Source organism: Macrotis lagotis, chromosome 1 (genome assembly GCF_037893015.1).
Source record: "Macrotis lagotis isolate mMagLag1 chromosome 1, bilby.v1.9.chrom.fasta, whole genome shotgun sequence".
NCBI classification, from domain to species: Eukaryota; Metazoa; Chordata; class Mammalia; order Peramelemorphia; family Peramelidae; genus Macrotis; species Macrotis lagotis.
Genome location: NC_133658.1, coordinates 502,414,752 through 502,432,013, shown reverse-complemented (window position 1 = coordinate 502,432,013; position 17,262 = coordinate 502,414,752). Strand labels below are relative to the sequence as shown.

General features: G+C 34.9%; 1 long non-coding RNA gene across 1 annotated transcript in view; it reads right to left on the bottom strand.

Moving 5' to 3' along the window:
* The window catches only part of LOC141506861 (uncharacterized), a 102,832-nt gene extending 85,833 nt beyond the window's left edge, over positions 1–16,999 (bottom strand). Inside the window, exon 1 of the long non-coding RNA XR_012473994.1 lies at positions 16,757–16,999. This is a non-coding gene — a long non-coding RNA (uncharacterized LOC141506861). The remainder of the gene's footprint in view (positions 1–16,756) is intronic.
* Positions 17,000–17,262: the final 263 nt, after the last annotated feature.

Here is a 17,262-nt window from a genome sequence, read left to right as displayed (position 1 = left end):
GAATGAACTACCCAGCAAGGCTGAATGTCCTCCTCCAGGGAAAAATATGGACTTTTAATGAACCAGGGGAATTTCAAATGTCCCTGATGGAATGGCCAGAGCTGAACAGAAGGTTTGATCTTCAGATACAGGACTCAGGTGAAGCATGGAGATTGGAGGAGAGGGGGAAAATAAGAGGGACTTAATGATGATGAACTGCATGTATTCCTTCATAGAAAAATGACACTGATAATCCTCATATGAACCTTCTCAGTTAATAGAGCAGGTAGAGGGAGCTTTTATAGTTGAAACACAGGAGAAAGCTGAATTTGAAGATAAAATATGGTGTAAAAATGGAGTCAATAGAAAAAAGGGAAATGTAATGGGAGAAAGAAAAAGGAGAGGGGGGGAATAGGCCAAGATATTTCATATAATAAGATTTTTCTTTATTACAATGAGCTATTGCAATGATATGGAAGGGGAGAAGGCAAGGGGGAATGAGGGAATCTTCACTCTCATCAGAAGTGGCTAGGAGAGGAAACAGCATATATACTCAATGGGGTATAGACATCTGTAGTAAGAAGGACAGAAGGGGGGACAGGGGGAAGGGGGGATGTGAGTGATGGAAGAGAGGATGGACCATAGGGGGAGAGTGGTCAGATATAACACATTTACTTTTTTTTTACTTCTTGCAAGGGGCTGGGATTGGATGGCCTTTCCAGGACCATAGGCCCAGGTGGATGCTGGGCCTAAGGGGTGGTATGGGGGCTCAGGGCCTCTTGGCCCCAGAGCTGGGGATCTGTCTGCTGCACCACTCAGCTACCCTACAGCAGAGTCAGAGTGAAAGGAGAGAGAAAATATAGTACATGGTAGTGGAGAAGTACAAAAAGAGGAAGTTGTGATCAGCAATGGCAATGGTGGAAAAATATGGAAGTAACTTTTGTGATGGACTTACCATAAAGAATGTGATCCACCCACGACAGAGTTGTTGGTGTTGGAACAAAGACTCAAGCACATTTTATTTTCTTCATTATTATTATTATTATTATTATTATTATTATTATTATTATTTTAGGGGTGGGTGCAGGGCAAATGGGGCTGGGCGGCCTTCCTGGGGCCGCATAGCAGGGTGATCGTTGGGTGTCTGAGGCCGGATTTGGACCCTGGTGCTCCTGGCTCAAGGGCCAATGCTCTGTCTGCCACCCAGCCACCCCTACTTTTATTACTCTTTTATTTTATTTTGGGTCTTTTTTTTTCTTTTTTTGGTTTTTGCAGGGCAGTGGGTTTTGGGTGGCTTGTATATCACACAGCCGGGTGATTGTTGGGTGTACAAGGCCTGATGTGGGCTCGGGTGCTCATGGCTCCAGGGCCGGTGCTCCATCCATTGCGCCACCTGGCCATACCTACAATTATTACTATTATTTTTTTTTAATTTTAATTTTTTCTCTCCCCTTTACTTTATTGCTCAAGTGAGTCTATATTTATGGGGGAGGGGTATTTCATTTACCCTTAAACAAGAATATTTTATTAATGTATAAAAACATTATTTGTTACAAAATGAGAATAAATATTAAATAAAAAAGTCCTCAAAAAAAAAAAGAAATATGTATAATCAGGGGGCAGCTAGTTCCTACAGTGGATAGAGTGCCAGCCTAGGAGTCAGGAGAACCTGAAATCAAATCCAGCCTCAGACTCTTAATAATTACCTAGCTGCATGATCTTGGGCAAGTCACTTAATCCCATTACCTTGCAATAAACCCCAAAAATATATATAACAAAACAAATTTCAGCATTGACTGTCTAAAAGAAAAATATGTAAACATATTTATGTGTATATATTATAAAACTTAAAAATTTAGTGTTAAAATAAAATAAATCATTGGCCATTACTAAAAGAAAAATATATGGATACATATTTATGTGTATATATTGTAAAACTTAAAAATTTAGGGTTAAAATAAAATAACTATAAGTTAGTCAAGAAGTTGATTCACAAAAAAAATAAAAAATAAAAAAAAAGTTGATTCTCTTAAGATTTACCAAGAAATCTATAGGTGGAGTCCATCTAGACTAGATAAACACTCCAAACAGAGTAACAAGGGAGTATATATACATTTTCAAAAAAAGGATAGGGGCAACTAGGTGGAGCCGTGGATAGAGCACTAGCCCAGGAGTCAGGAGTACCTGAGTTCAAATCCAGCCTCAGCCACTTAATAATTACCTAACTATGTGGTCTTGGGCAAGCCACTTAACCCCATTGCCTTGCAAAAACTAAAAAAAACAAACAATCCAAAAGGATATTAAGCCTTTTGATGGCTAGTGAATCAGGTTACACATTTGCTCACAAATATGTCATCCTTACATTGCTATCTTGTTAGAGAAGATAGTCATCCATCTCTTACCTTTAACAAATATCAGAAACCTATGAGCTCCTATAAAGATAACTAGCAAAGTTTACTAATTTCTAATCATTCCTCTTCCTGTGGTTGTTAAGCCAATTAACAATAGGAGAGATAGAAATTCCAAACTCATAACCCTTAGTTACAAATTGAAAATTTAGACTTTGGCCAGTAACAGAGGCTGTGAAAATTAACTTTGAAACTATCTACTATCTGTATATGAAGTATAATATCAATGTTTGTGAAATTCCTGTATAGAAAGGGATCATTGTTCTGGGCCCTGAGAAACTCCTTAGAAATATAAATTTGGCTAGGTACCTTTGGGTTTGAAAATAACCAGACAGGACCCAAATGCTTGACCTGGGGGGGGGGGGGTCACAGATATTCCATAAATTTGCAATATCAATATTTGTGTGATCCCTGTATGGAAGGAGTCCTTGACACCCTCCTGGGCCCAGAGAAACTCCTCAGAAATATAACTTTGGCTGGGTGCCTTTGGGTCTGAAGGTAGTCTGACAGGACCCAAGTGCTTGACCCTGAGGGTCACGGATATACCATGAATTTGTCTAAGATTCACAAAACACCCTTGTTAGCCTAATTATATATATATATGTATATATATATATATATATATATATATATATACATATATATATAATATATTATACATATAAAACATATATATATGTGTATATATATATAATATATTATATATATAAAACATATATATATATATATATATATATATATATATATATATATATATGTATATATAAATTAAATTCCAGGACTGCCTCCCCTCCCCCAGATGTGGCTGCAACCATAAGATAGTAAATTCCATCCCCTCAAACCTGTGGGAAGTCCATCAATATGTGACTCCCTCCATTTCAGAAAATATGCTCAAACATTACACAAAGACCCTGACCCTTTCCCACCCCTATCTATACAGAACCCTATGTTTACATATATTTATGACAAATATGACAATATATCTAACTGCTGTCTTTGCTTCTGTATCCTGCTTGCTCTCAGTAACGTGCCCCACCCCCCCAAAAAAACACTATAAAAACCCTAACCCTTAAACACCCAGGTACTGTCTGATTTGGGTACTCTTCATGCCCAGGCAGTCCCTGGGAAATAAAGGTCTCCAAACTTATCCAATTCTACTCTCCATCTTGCTCTTTGGGTTCAGCATTTGGAGGCCCCAGCAAGATCTTGGTGCTTTGTGTCACCAAAGGAGACCATGGGAGCCTTGAGTTTAGGTTTGAATGGACTATCTCTCCCTTTTCCTAGGGGAGCCAGCCCCTGATGATATTCCAGGGCCCCAGGAATAGGCAGACAGTCTTAGTATGAACCTCTCCTCGACTGCAATCCCCATTCGGCCTAAGTGGAGATCCTGTTGCACCTCGGCGTTAAGCTTGTTCTGGTTCTGGGTCTAGACATTGGGTTGCAGGGGCGGCTAGGTGGCGCAGTGGATAGAGCACCGGCTCTGGAGTCAGGATTACCTGAGTTCAAATCTGGGCTCAGACGCTTAATAATTACCTAGCTGTGTGGCCTTGGACAAACCACTTAACCCCCCCCCACCTCCAATTGCCTTGCAAAAAACAAAAAAAGAAACCTAGACATTAGGTTGCAGGGGAATTCCGTATCAGATGTGATGTCCAGGTCCCCTCTTTTGGGTGCTTCTTGTGATAGCAAGGAACACATCTGGTCGGCCTTTGGGAGGGAGAGATTGTTCGACACGACACTGAAATCTCCCCTCATGGCATTCCTGAGATGGCAGGAGTTTGCCATTGGCCTGTGTTTGTTGAAATGTGTTGAAATTGTCAGTTTGGAAAATTCTATTGTGTTTGTGCAATCTGTGCTTGTGCCTCATCTGTCTTTATGTGTTCAGATTGTCTATTTACATGGGTGTTCTGGTTCTTCTATTGATTTGCTAGATGGGGAGAAAAGTTCCCCTAAAAATTTCCTTGAGTTGGCTCATTTAAATTGCTGCTTTTTATTTTTAGGGGGTATTCATCTAATGTCCTCACTGGCTCTGCCCTTGAGCCTGCTTTCTGCCTGTGTTTGAATGGGTAATATGATCCCTCCCTCCTCACCCCTGCGCTGTCTCTTGAGCACTTCCAAGAGGGATTTTTTATTTTTATTTAAAAAAGGAATGGATTTTGGTGTTAAATTGACTGAGGCCAAACCACTCTTCCTGCTATTTTACTATTATGAGAAGCCCCCCCCCCATACCTTGTTTACATTCCCTTCTCTTTCCCATTCTCCTTGATTCTGTGCTGCCAGAGTGTTTCCCCCTCCCTCTCCCTTTTAGGAGAGAGAGCTACTTCAGGAAGAATTAGTAAAGTAAGTGTTAAAAGGGACCTTATTTTTGAAGTTAAAGAAACAGCAAATATTACCAAATATGTTAAACAAAGAAATTATAGAAAGAAATGCTATCTTAATTTGAAAATAGAGAAAATAAATTTCAGAAAGACAAGAGAGTTAGCTTGATCCTAAAGTATATAATGTGGTTACCAAGATATGCCTGTATAGGGGAAACTAAATAGTTAATATTTTTCAAGAATGATATGGCATCATTAGAGCTTCAGGAGTTTATCAATATAGATTCAGATATTGTTAGTTATTACAGAAAATTATGGAACATGTAATGGTTGAACAATAGAAGATCAACTCCCCCCCCAGAAAGAATCTAGGATGGTCTTTCTATAAAAGTTATTCAGTTTACTCTATTTGAAAAAGGGGGGTAGGGAATATTCTGATTAGGCTAAGGGATTTTTGAATGACTGTTTGCCTTCTCCAGGATTTTAGCAGTTATAATCAAGAAATGTTAAATATTAAAACCTTAGAATGGGAAATGTATGGTGAAAGTGGAATCATATCTGTGGTTTATATAGCTGTATAAGCTATATGATTCTAGTTCAGAATAGTATGAATTAAGGTCAAGAAGAGTAATGAAAAGGAATGGTGGAATAGTATATTGAGGGAAACTGTGAGCTGTATATAGTCTGGGTCAGAGGTTTGGAAAGAACTGTAAAGAAAATGCAGACATGGAGCCAATTGAGATTTTTTTTTAACCATTTGTTAAGTATGGAAAGTGGTAAAATCATGTAGACAGAAGGTTTTATCAGGGTTGACTTTGTACACCAAAGATGGATTTTGGGAACTTTGGAAAATGGTTTACAAATCATTGTAAGAAAAGAAGAAAGTATAGAACTGTTAAGTCTATAGGGAGATATGTGTTTATATGAAGTTGGGGTGATTTAAAAATTGCATTAAATTGGTACTTTTTGCAATGTTTGGCAATAAATTTGTTGGAAAAGTAATAAACCCCGTAAAGTAAAAACTTTGATATGAAAGCAATTGCTAGGTAAATGTTAATTTTGTTATGTTATTATTGATCCTATAATGTGCTAATCTAAAGATACATGTCAATTGAATTAAGGGGTTTGTAAAAATTTATGTTTGAGTTTGGATTCTGATGTTTTATGGCCCCTCCAGAGTCATGGGAGTCAGGACAGTCTTGTGAGTTAGCTTTAGAATAACTAAACAAGGGGAAGGTAATATTTTACACTGATTGGGGGGGGTGGCTAGATAGTACAGTGGGTAGAGCACCAGCCCTGGAGTCAGGAGTACCTGAGTTCAAGTCCAGCCTCAAACACTTAATAATTACCTAGCTGTGTGGCCTTGAGCAAGCCACTTGACCCCATTTGCCTTGCAAAAACATAAAAAAAAATTTTACACTGATTGGAATATAATTCATGTATTTGGGGAAAATCTGGAGTGAGTGAGTAATGATAAACAGTAAAGGTAAAGATTTAGTACATATTACTTTGATATCTCAAATTGTGGGGAATCTCCAATTCCCAGAACATAGAATGTTCTAATATTAAAAAGTGTTGGTCAGTGAGAATAGAAAGCTCTTATAAGTGAGAGCATTGAGAAGTTAGAACTACACTGATAAAAATAAGAAGAATTTGCAAACTTTTAGGCTTTGAAAAGAAAATGATTTAAAGCTAATTTGAATATGACTTTTGGAATTTAAGAGAAGTATGAAGAAAATCTTGTAGTTATAAGAAAGGATTTTTAGCAACAATTGGTCTTAATTCTTTGTATTTTAAAGTTTTAGGGAGTAAAGAAAACATGCATGTAATTGAAATATGCTGTGTACAATTAGTAAACTTTGTATAAGAACAATTTAAGCTATACTTTTTGAGATTTTAAAATTGTTTTGTAATAACAGATTATGAATGAATTGAAGTTTCATCTATCACATTTGTAAAGATTTTTTATGAGGAAAAAAAACACTAGAGAATACCTTGCCAATGGGTTATAGTTCTCAAGGTCTTTTTGGCCCAGAAAATTTGTGAAAGGCTTTGTTTTTCACCTCATGTTTATGAAAGGGAATATTGATATGTGAGATCAATGTAGCTTTTTTATTGTCAGTTAAAAAGTGGAAATTATACATATAACTGTAACACTGTCTTGGGTACTAAGTGTACATTGGACTTTTGAAATTATTGTATAAAACTAACTGACAGAGGATCTTATTTTCCTTGAAAAATAGAAGTATATTTGGAAGAAGAGATAAAATAAGTTATAAAGCAAAAATTCAGAAGAGGTTTGTGTGTGAAAGATACTTAATTATAAAGTTAACTTTAGAGAACCTGTTGTTTTATGTTGCTTTAAGAGAATGAGATGTCAGCATGTTATGTTACATGCAGGTTAAGAATTTAATGTTTACATTATATCTTAACTGCAAGATACCTTTTCCAATGATATTGAATAAATGTGAGGGGCTTTGGAAAATGATTAGGAAATTAAAAATTATGTAACCCTAATTAGATGACATCAGTAAGAATGAAGGGTGTTGTCAAACATATGATCTGCTTTTGGAAATATAAAGTATTTTACTGTAATGATGTGAACACTAGAATTAATGATTGTTAATGAGGGAAATTATCAGAGCATGACCCTCTAGGTTCCCTGAAATTTTAAATAATGTGTTGGAACTTGCTCTAGATCTGTAGGTCCAGGTATAAATGTAATAATGGAAAGATTATTTTGTGAAATCTAGTTCTTAATGTGTTACACTTATTACTGTTTTGTTAAATTTAGAGATCTCAGTCCCTGATTTTCCAAACCCCATCCCCCCACCCCTGTCACCAGGTCCTGTCTGTTCCCCCTTGGAAGATTCCTTCGCTAGATCAAAAGGGGGGAATACAAGAACAAGGAAGGTATTGAACATTCCTAGATGGAAAAATCCTGTTCTGTCTCCCCTTCCCCCTGAACCAGCTGACTCTCCCATCCGAAGATTCCTTTGTTGAATAAAAAGGGGAGAAGAAGGTAGCAGGAGGATGATGGGGAACTGGCAGAAAAATTCTTATCTCAAAAACAATAGAATGAGAGACAGTAAAAACACCTGCAGCAGGTTTTGAGTATCTCTTGGTTTTTATTGACACATTTTCAGAATGGGTAGAAGCTATTGAAACGGCCTTGGAAGTAGTTTAAAAATTCTGAATGGGCCCCTTCCTGATTTGACCTCCTGCTAGGAATCAGGTCAGACAATGGTCCTGCCTTTTCAGCTAAAATCTCACAAGGAATACTCAGATACTGGGAGAACTTGACTGCTTTTTGAACATTTAGAAAGTAACCCTATTTAATGTATTCTGAGGACAGGGACACTCAGAGTAGATATATGTGGTATATGTATGAGGAAGGGAGCTGATTGATTGTGACTCCCCCCCAATCTAAATTATGAAATGGATTCACTTGGAGATCTAATTAGGTAAAACAACTATTTTAAATCATGGGACTTTTAATCAATTTTCTTTTTATATCAGATACTAGGATGGTCAGCAAAAGGAAATGCTACTGGGCAAATGTCATGTTTTTGCAGCCAAGGATGCCAAGATGTCAGGTGACTGGGATGTGCAGCCAAAGGGGCAGCTTCTCAGTATGGCCTGAGGTTGGACCCTTTTGATTTGATTTCCCCAGAATGACATTTGGATAATGTCTCACCTGGAAGAATAAATCTGGCCTAAGACATTTGACTACCCACATGCCTCTGCCTGGACACTGATATTCAATACCTATAAGGGAATTTCCCTTTGATGTCCTGGATCTTTATGGCTACTAAGCAAAACAGAAAAAGAAGTTTTAGATAAATTGGATGTAATAGCCAGAGATAGGTTAGGTGTGTGGGTCTGACACCTGCTAACAGCTACATGTTAAGATAGGAATTAAGTTTCTTTAATTTTTAGAAGGGAAATTTAGGTAAGAAGAAGACGAATGGAAAATTCTTAGGATAAGTACAGTTTTAAGGTCTAGCCTAAGGAAAGGAATGTGAGTCAGATAAGTATATCAGGAAAAAGAAAATCAATGGTATATTTAAGAATATTTTGAGAAATTTCATTTTGGTTAAGGATATTTGAGCCATTATTGTAATAAGAGCAAAGGCTAAGATTGTTTTATTTTTAAACCATATGCTGGGTACTCTGAACTAAGATGACTGTTGAATGTATGTTATAAGCTTAGGTCAGTATAATAATTCTCATTGGGAGTTTGCTCATATATTAAAACACTAATGAAAGTTTATTGTGTTAAAGTTAAGTATGTGCATCAATATGGCAATAAGGAAAAATGTAAATTGCAATAAGCTCCAAAAATCTCATTGCCTTGTGATGAAAAAAATAGTATTAGGATGCAAAATTTGATGAGAAAAGAAAAATTTGAAGAAGGAAAAATTGCAAGGCAAAGCAAGATAATTAAGACAATGCAAGTGTAACATTTAAAGGGTAAAAATAATTGATAGAGGGGCGGCTAGGTGGTGTAGTGGATAAAGCACTGGCCTTGGAGTCAGGAGTACCTGGGTTCAAATCTGGTCTCAGACACTTAATAATTACCTAGCTGTGTGGCCTTGGGCAAGCCACACAAATGGGGTTCCATTTGCCTTGCAAAAACCAAAAAAACAAAACAAAACTAAAATAATTGATAGAGTAGAATGGATGATGAAGTAGATTGGTGGAAAGAATAGGAGGTTGGTACAGTAATAAAGGTTAATGATGAAGAAAGAGAATTATATAATTGTTAATGACATTAGTGAAAGGAAGTTGAATTGAGATTGATAGATTATTAAGGTTTTTTAAGTTGGAGTTTTAACCGGGTGCTTGGGCTTAAGGTATAAATACATACAAGTTTAAAAAACAATGTGAAAAACCCTCAACCAATGTGGAAAGAATAAAAGTTGCTGAGAATTTAAATTGAGTATGTAATGTTTATTTTTTCCTGTCTCAATTAAGTGATTATTATTGTATCTATTTCAGGTACAACCTGAATTTCCTCCTGGAGAAGAGGAAAAAGATTGAAGAATGTTTCTAACCAGGTTATTAGGGAGATTGAAATGCTCTTAAAGGAAAAAGAAGTGACATCAGTAGAGGAAAAAAAAGAGGGGGGGGGGGTCTAAGGTAGAAAAAAAAGAGACTTGACCTTTGATAAGAAGATAAAGTAGAAAAATTACAAAGGAGAAAGGGAAGAAAAGGAATGCTATACACTTTAAATTCAAGAATAGAGTGCAGAATCTTCAGGAGAGAGATAAATGCTCTGAAGTGGAAGCTTCCCTAAGAATGATAGAATATATGTAAAAAAAAATAATGATCTAATAAAGAATAAGGGTCAGAGGAAGAAGAAAGAGCAATAGTTAGTTGGTCTATGCTCCAGTGTATTAAAGCAGCTATTAAGTGAAAAGAATGAAGAGCTTTGTTATCTTCCTTATCTTCCATATCTACATTATCATCTCTATTTCTTGGTTACTTAGACATTTGTGTTTTGACTTTTAAGGCCATGTTTCCAAGACATTTTTGTCCTTCATTTTTGAAGAGGACCAATGATATCATGGAGTGATGTTTTGATTTGCGTGTAAAAGAGGCAGATTTGCAGAGAGCTTTGCCATACTTTTTTTTTAGTTTTTTTTGCAAGGCAATGGGGTTAAATGGATTGCCCAAGGTCACACAGCTAGGTAATTATTAAGTGTCTGAGGTCAAATTTGAATTCAGGTCCTCCTGAATCCAGGGCCAGGCCTCTATCCACTGCACCACCTAGCCGACCCCGCACTCTTTCTTCCAGAGTTATTGAAATACAATATAAAGACAAAAGTCAGGATGATTAGTGATGGTCCAAGATGCAATGGATGACCTGGCAGCTTCAATATCTAACCAAGTTTTAAGCTTTCCACTGCTGCTTCAGCTGTTTACATGGCTTTCAAATAAATTGTTCCTATTCACCCATTCTGCCAAGGGGAAATCTTCACATGCTTGGAGTAGACTTTCCTATAACACACTGACAAATTTGAGACCTGTGGTTACCCTCAGTCTGCCCCTTGAAATGGTTTACAAGGCATGGCCATTCTACTGCTATGTCTGCTTGGAGCCATAGGAGAGAGTTGGGTGACACCAGAGATGGGTGAACTGCCCTGAAAAAAGGATAGCAAGCTCTAGCATAAAGGTGCTTAATACACTATTTACCCCAATCAAGATATAAACTACAGAGAACCTTTAAATATTTATCAAAATGGATGACATCTAACTTTTAGTGACTCACAATGGCATAAATTTTACTGTCTAAAGAAACCTAAAATGTGTGGCTAATAAATTTAAAGACTTGGATAAGAAATAAAAGGCATAATTTGCCCATTGAAAATAAATGGCTAAGAAGAAAAAATATTAATTTTGAAAGTAAACAGACAAGCAAGGTATTTTAAAATGAGTTTGGGATAGATGATAGATTCCTGACCAAAGATAGAAGACATCTAATAAAAATTTCTAAGAACATATTTTCATTAAAAAATGAACTAATAAGGGGGGCTCCTTTGAAATCCATTACAAAGGGGGCAATGGCCCCAGTCAATCATAAAACTGGGAGAGTTCTCCTAATCCCATTCCAAAAATGAAAAACTAGATTAGAAGAAACTAGTCCTTAACTGGTCAAGAGTAATCTAGTCTTGACCTTCTCCTTTGCACATACTCAAAGAGATCTATCTATTCTTGCTCATTAGTATATGAGCAGGGTGGGGAAATATATAGGAACCAATGTTTCAATTAGATTTGTGACCCCAGCCTATGGTTGGCATGGAAGGGGCAGGTACAAAGTCTTTCAAAGTGCATAAAAGAGCTTGTATGTTGGAATTTCCCTGCCCCTCTCTCCCACCATGAGGAAGGTGTGCCATTTTGTTAAGATATCTTAATAAAAGACATTTTAATCACTCTGGACTAAGTATTCTAGAGCCATTTATAACATAATAGAATTATATTAAGCAATAATACACATGTAGTTCATAAGAGATTTATTTTACTTAAATTTTCTTCATTCATTGTTTCTTATAAACAATGCAATTTTAAATTTCTAAATGTTTAGCTTATAAGAGTCTGTCCTTATTAAAAATCCTAGCTGTAACAACTATCTACCAAGTTTTCTTAATATTAGAATATTTAGGACACTTAAAATTATATGTACTTTAAAACTTAAAAATATTTTAATTTAATATAATACAAAATTTTAGCATATCTTACACAGAAAAGGCAGTGCATAAAATAGAGATATCTAATAAAAATGATGCAGAGAAACCTGGGCAAGGAAGTGATGAGATCATTCTGAGAAACCATTGTAAATGTTTTGTTTGCATTGTAAAGGGAATCTTCCTTTATCACCTAATTTAGGCCACACCAGAGGGCCTAACTTTCAACCTGATTTGGATTACATTATCTTCTGGTAGGACTTCTCTTTAAACTCTTTTTAAAATCCAGGTGGTCTTCTCTTTAAACTCTTTTTAACTTTTCTATTACTTTCTTAATATGTTGTAACTTCCTTTAATAAATCTCTATTTTCTTTCCAAAAAAAAAATAAACTAATAAATAAAACTAGGAGCTAGTTTTAAGGGGGGGGAAATGAAATGTGCAAAACATTGGTTAGTTTTAACTTAAGAAAGAATGAAAACCAAATCATCAGTCAGTATCAAAAATGAATAGGTTGAATGAATAATCAAATAACATGAAATTAAAGTAATCATTAGGAGTTATTTTGCCCAACTGTATATGGCAGTAAAACTGACAATCTAAGTGAAATAGATGAATATTTATAAAAGATGTAAACTGCCCAGATTAGCAGAAGAGTAAAAAGAATGTTTAAATAACTCTATTTTAGAAAAAGAACTTGAATAAGCCATTAATGAGTTCCCTAGGAATATACTGCCAAAAACAGATAAATTTATATGTGAATTTTACCAAATATTTAAGGAATAATTAAAAATAATATTATATGAACTACTTGAAAAAATTAATAAAAGGAGTAATACCCAATTCTTTATAGGACACATACTTGATTTTGCTATCTAAATCAGAAAAAATAAAATAGAGGAAGAAAACTTTGGACCAATTTTCTTAATGAGTACTGATACCAAAATTTTAAATGAAATGCCAGCAAGGAGACTGCAGAAATATATAAAAAAAATTCATACACTATGATCAGTTGGGATTTCTACCAGGAATGCAGGACTTCTTCAATATTAGGAAAATTATTGATATAATGTACCAAAGCAATAACAAAAACAAAAATCATGTGATTACATTAATACAGAAAATCTTGTGACAAAATACAACTCAATCAAAAAGCATAGGAGTCAACGAAGTCTTTCTTAAAATGATAAATAGTAACTATCTAAAGTTAAAAGCAAGAAATACTTATATTAGGGATAAACTCAAAGCATTCCCAATAACATTATAGATGAAGCAAGGATATCCATTATTACCATTATTATTCAATATCATAATAGAAATGTTACCCAGAGCAATAAAAGAAGAAAAAGAAAATGAAAAATAAAAATAAGCAATGAGGAAACCAAACTATCATTTTTTGCAAATGATATGATGACATACTTAAAGAATCAACTAAAAATCTAGTTGAAATAATAACTTTAGCAAAGTTGCAGGTTATAAAACAAACCCACATAAATCATAAGCATTTCTTCACATTATCAACAAAGTCAGTCAAAAAGAATTAGGAATAGAAATTCATTTTAAAATAACTGCAGACACTATAAAACACTTGGCAGTCTACCTACCAAGACAAATCCAGGAACTATGTGAACACAATTACAAAACACTTTTAACACAAATAAAGATAGATCTATACTACTGGAGAAAATATTAAATCCAAATAAAAATGAGAATTCTTCCTAAATTAATTTACTTATTCATTGCCTTTACCAACCAAACCACCAAAGAATTATTTTATAGAGCTAGATATTCTTGACCTTTTTCAAGATCTTGAAAAGTAAAAGGTTAAGAATATCAAGTGAATCAATGAAAAATAGATGAAGGAAGGCAGCGTAACAGTTCCAGATTTCAAGCTTTATTAAAAAGTGGAAATCATCAAAACATTTTGGTACAAGTTGAAAAATAAAGTGGTAAAACAGTATAAGGGATTAGGTAGTACAATGGATAGAGTTCTGGACCTGGAACCAGAAAGACTGTTCTTCCTGAGTTCTAATCTGGCTTAAGGTATTTTCTAGCTGTTTGACTCTAGGCAAGTCACCTAACCCTCTTTGTCTCAATTTCCTCAATTATAAAAAGGAATAGAAGGAGAAAATTACAAGCTACTATAGAATCTATGACAAAACTTCAAGTCTAGGAGTCTAGTAGAGTCAGATATTCCTGAAAAATGACTGAACAACAACAACACAGTGGTAAAAGACCATAAAAATCTAATATTTGATAAACTCAAAGACCTAAGCTTTGGGAGTAAGAACTCATTTGGCAAAAACTGAGAATACTGTAGGATAGTTGGGAAGAAATTAGGCATCAATTAGCATCAGTATTACATTTTATAGCATTATAGCATTACATCTTATAGTTAAAGTGGATGAATGATTTAGACATAAAGGATGATAGCATAACTAGGAGAGCATGGGAAATCATACCTCTTAAATCTATAAGGTAAGGGAAGAATTTATGACCAAACAAGAGATAGATATAATTCCAGGAAGTAAAATGGATTGTTTTGATTACATGAAACTAAAATGCTTGTTCACAAACAAAACTCAAGTAGCCAAAATTAGAAGGAAAACAAAAAACTGGGAGGGGATTTACATCAAGTTTCTTTGATAAGTGTCTCATTCCTTAAATATTTAGGAAACGAAGTCGAATTAAAAAAATAAGACCTATTATCCAGATGATGAATGGTCAAAGGATATAAACAGGCATCTTTACTACGAAGAAGAAAAAAATCAAAACTAACTATAGCCACCCCTCCCCTCCAAAAATGCTCTTAATCCCTACTGCTTAGAAAAATGCAAATAAAAATAACTCTGAGCTATCAACTCATACCTATCAGATTGGCTAAAATGACAAGAAGGGAAAATTACAAATACTGGAGGGGAAAAATAGGGTCACTAATGCACTATTGGTGGAGGAGTGCATTGGGCCAACTATTACGGAGAACAAGTCAGTTATGCCAAAAGTCATATGAAACTTTGCATGCACTTTGACTTGGAAATTTCACAATGCCACAGCAATACCACTAGACTGAATTCCAAAAAGTTCAAAGAAAAGGGAAAAGTACCTATTTATGTAAAAATATTTACATTAGCTCTTTTTGTGGTGGCAAAGAGAAAGAAATTGAAGGCATGTCCACCACTTGGGAAATGGTTGAATGACTGGGATGGAATACTCTTGTGGTATAAGAAATGATGAGCAGTATTGTCTCAGAAAAATCTGGGAAGACCTATTAACTGATACAGAGTGAAGTGAGCAGAACCAGGAAATCACTAAGCTGATAACCTGTGAAAGGCTTAACTACTTTGATCAAGATATCTAAGAGGATCTATGATGAAAAAAGTCATCCTCTATTAAGAGAACTGATAAATTCTGAATCACATTTTTCTTGTTTTTTGTGTATTTTCTTTTGCAACATAGTTAATATGGAAATATAATTTATATAACTTCAGTTATATAATTAATATCAACTTGCTTTCTCAAGGAGGAAGGAAAATTGGGAGAAGAATTTGGAATTAAAAAAATTTTAAATGGATGTTAAATGAATGCTAAAAAGTATTTTACCCATAATTAGGAAATATTTAATGAAATAACATATTTTAAAATAAATTCAAAAGCAAATCATGCTAATTAGAGAAATTTAAATGAAAACAACTGTCACCATCCATCAGACTGGCAAAGTTGATGTAAAAGGAGAATAAGGGATGTTGGTGGCATTTATGTAAAGTGATCTAGTCATTCTAAAAAAATCACTTTAGAACAATACTGCCCAAATTAATAAACTATGAATCAGAAATAATTCTACTAAATCTATTCCCCAGAGATCAAATAAAAAAGAAAAGGATACACACACACACACACACACACACACACACACACACACACACACATTTATGAAAAGATAAATCACATTTTTTTGTGGTGGCAAAGAATTAGAAACTGGTAGAGGTGGGGTGCCCATTAATTGGGGAATGTCTGAACATGATATGGTATATGAATGAGGTAGAATAACATTAAGCTCTAAGAAATAATGAAGAGGATGGTTTCAGAGAAACCTGGAAGACTTGGATTAATTGATCCATAGCAGGAGAACAATGTATACAATAAAAATATCACAAATCAAATAGCAGAGAAAAACTTAGAGAATGATCAATATAATAAATTTCAATTCCAGGTAACTTATGATGATGCATGTTATCTACATTCACATAAAGAGGTGATGTACTCAGAGTGCAGACAAAAGCATAGATATTTAATTTATATAAATAAATATATGTGTGTATATAAATAAAATGTGTATGTACACACATATGTGCATGTATATACATACATTTATATACATGTATACACAAATATAATTGCATATCATATTTGCATGTTGTTAAAACAAGAATTTGTTTTGCTTGAATATACATGTTAGTAACAAGTTTTATTTTTCTTGCTTTCTTGGTGAGAGAAGTGGGAAGAATGGAATTAGGAGCTGAAAATAAAATAAAATTTCTTTTAAAAATGATTTTATCCATAATTCTTTAGCTAATTCATGATTCATCCAGCACTACAATTCAGATGTTGTGGGTAATCATTGAATAGGGATTCAAAAGCACAGTTTTTCTATGATTATGTGGATTAAAACTATTTACAGTCAGAGCTACAATTAAGGATATTTTTTCTTAGGGAAAAACAGTTAATGTGGTGGTATAAGGAGGGAGCAAGATCACAGTAGTAATAACAATTGGATATAGTAATTTGGATTATAGTGATTTTGACAAAGGTGATATGTCTTTGTTGTCAAAAGATTTGGGTTGAATTGTTAGGAAGTTTTTTTCTTACCTCAAGCCTAAATCTTCCTCTCTGAAGCTTCCTCCCATTGTTCCTAGTTCTGTTCCTTGGAGTCAAGAACAAATCCTAGTCCTTCTTTCATGTGATAGCCCTTCAAACACTTGAAGACAGATATTATCCTGTCTTTTCCACTTACTAGCTATGTAAATCTTTCCAAATCATTTCAACTCTGAGTCTCAGAAGCAAGAAGTCCAGGCTGGAGAGCAGATCAGGGACAGTCAGAGAGGGGTGCAATTGTCCTGGAAAAGGGATGTTACAGTAAAGGGATATTACAGTTAAGGGAACTTGGGAGTGGTTGCCTGAGGATGACATTTACACTATATGGCAGTATATCTAGCCAAGAAATTCAAAGTAAGCTTCAGGAACTGCTCCTCCCTAAAAGAAAGTCTGTACCCCACCCAGTGTCAGTGCCACGGGGCAAAACCTGCCCTATTATTTACCATACTGCTTAGTGATAGCTGTTGAAGGTTACTTTCAGGTCTGTGGAAAGTTTTCCC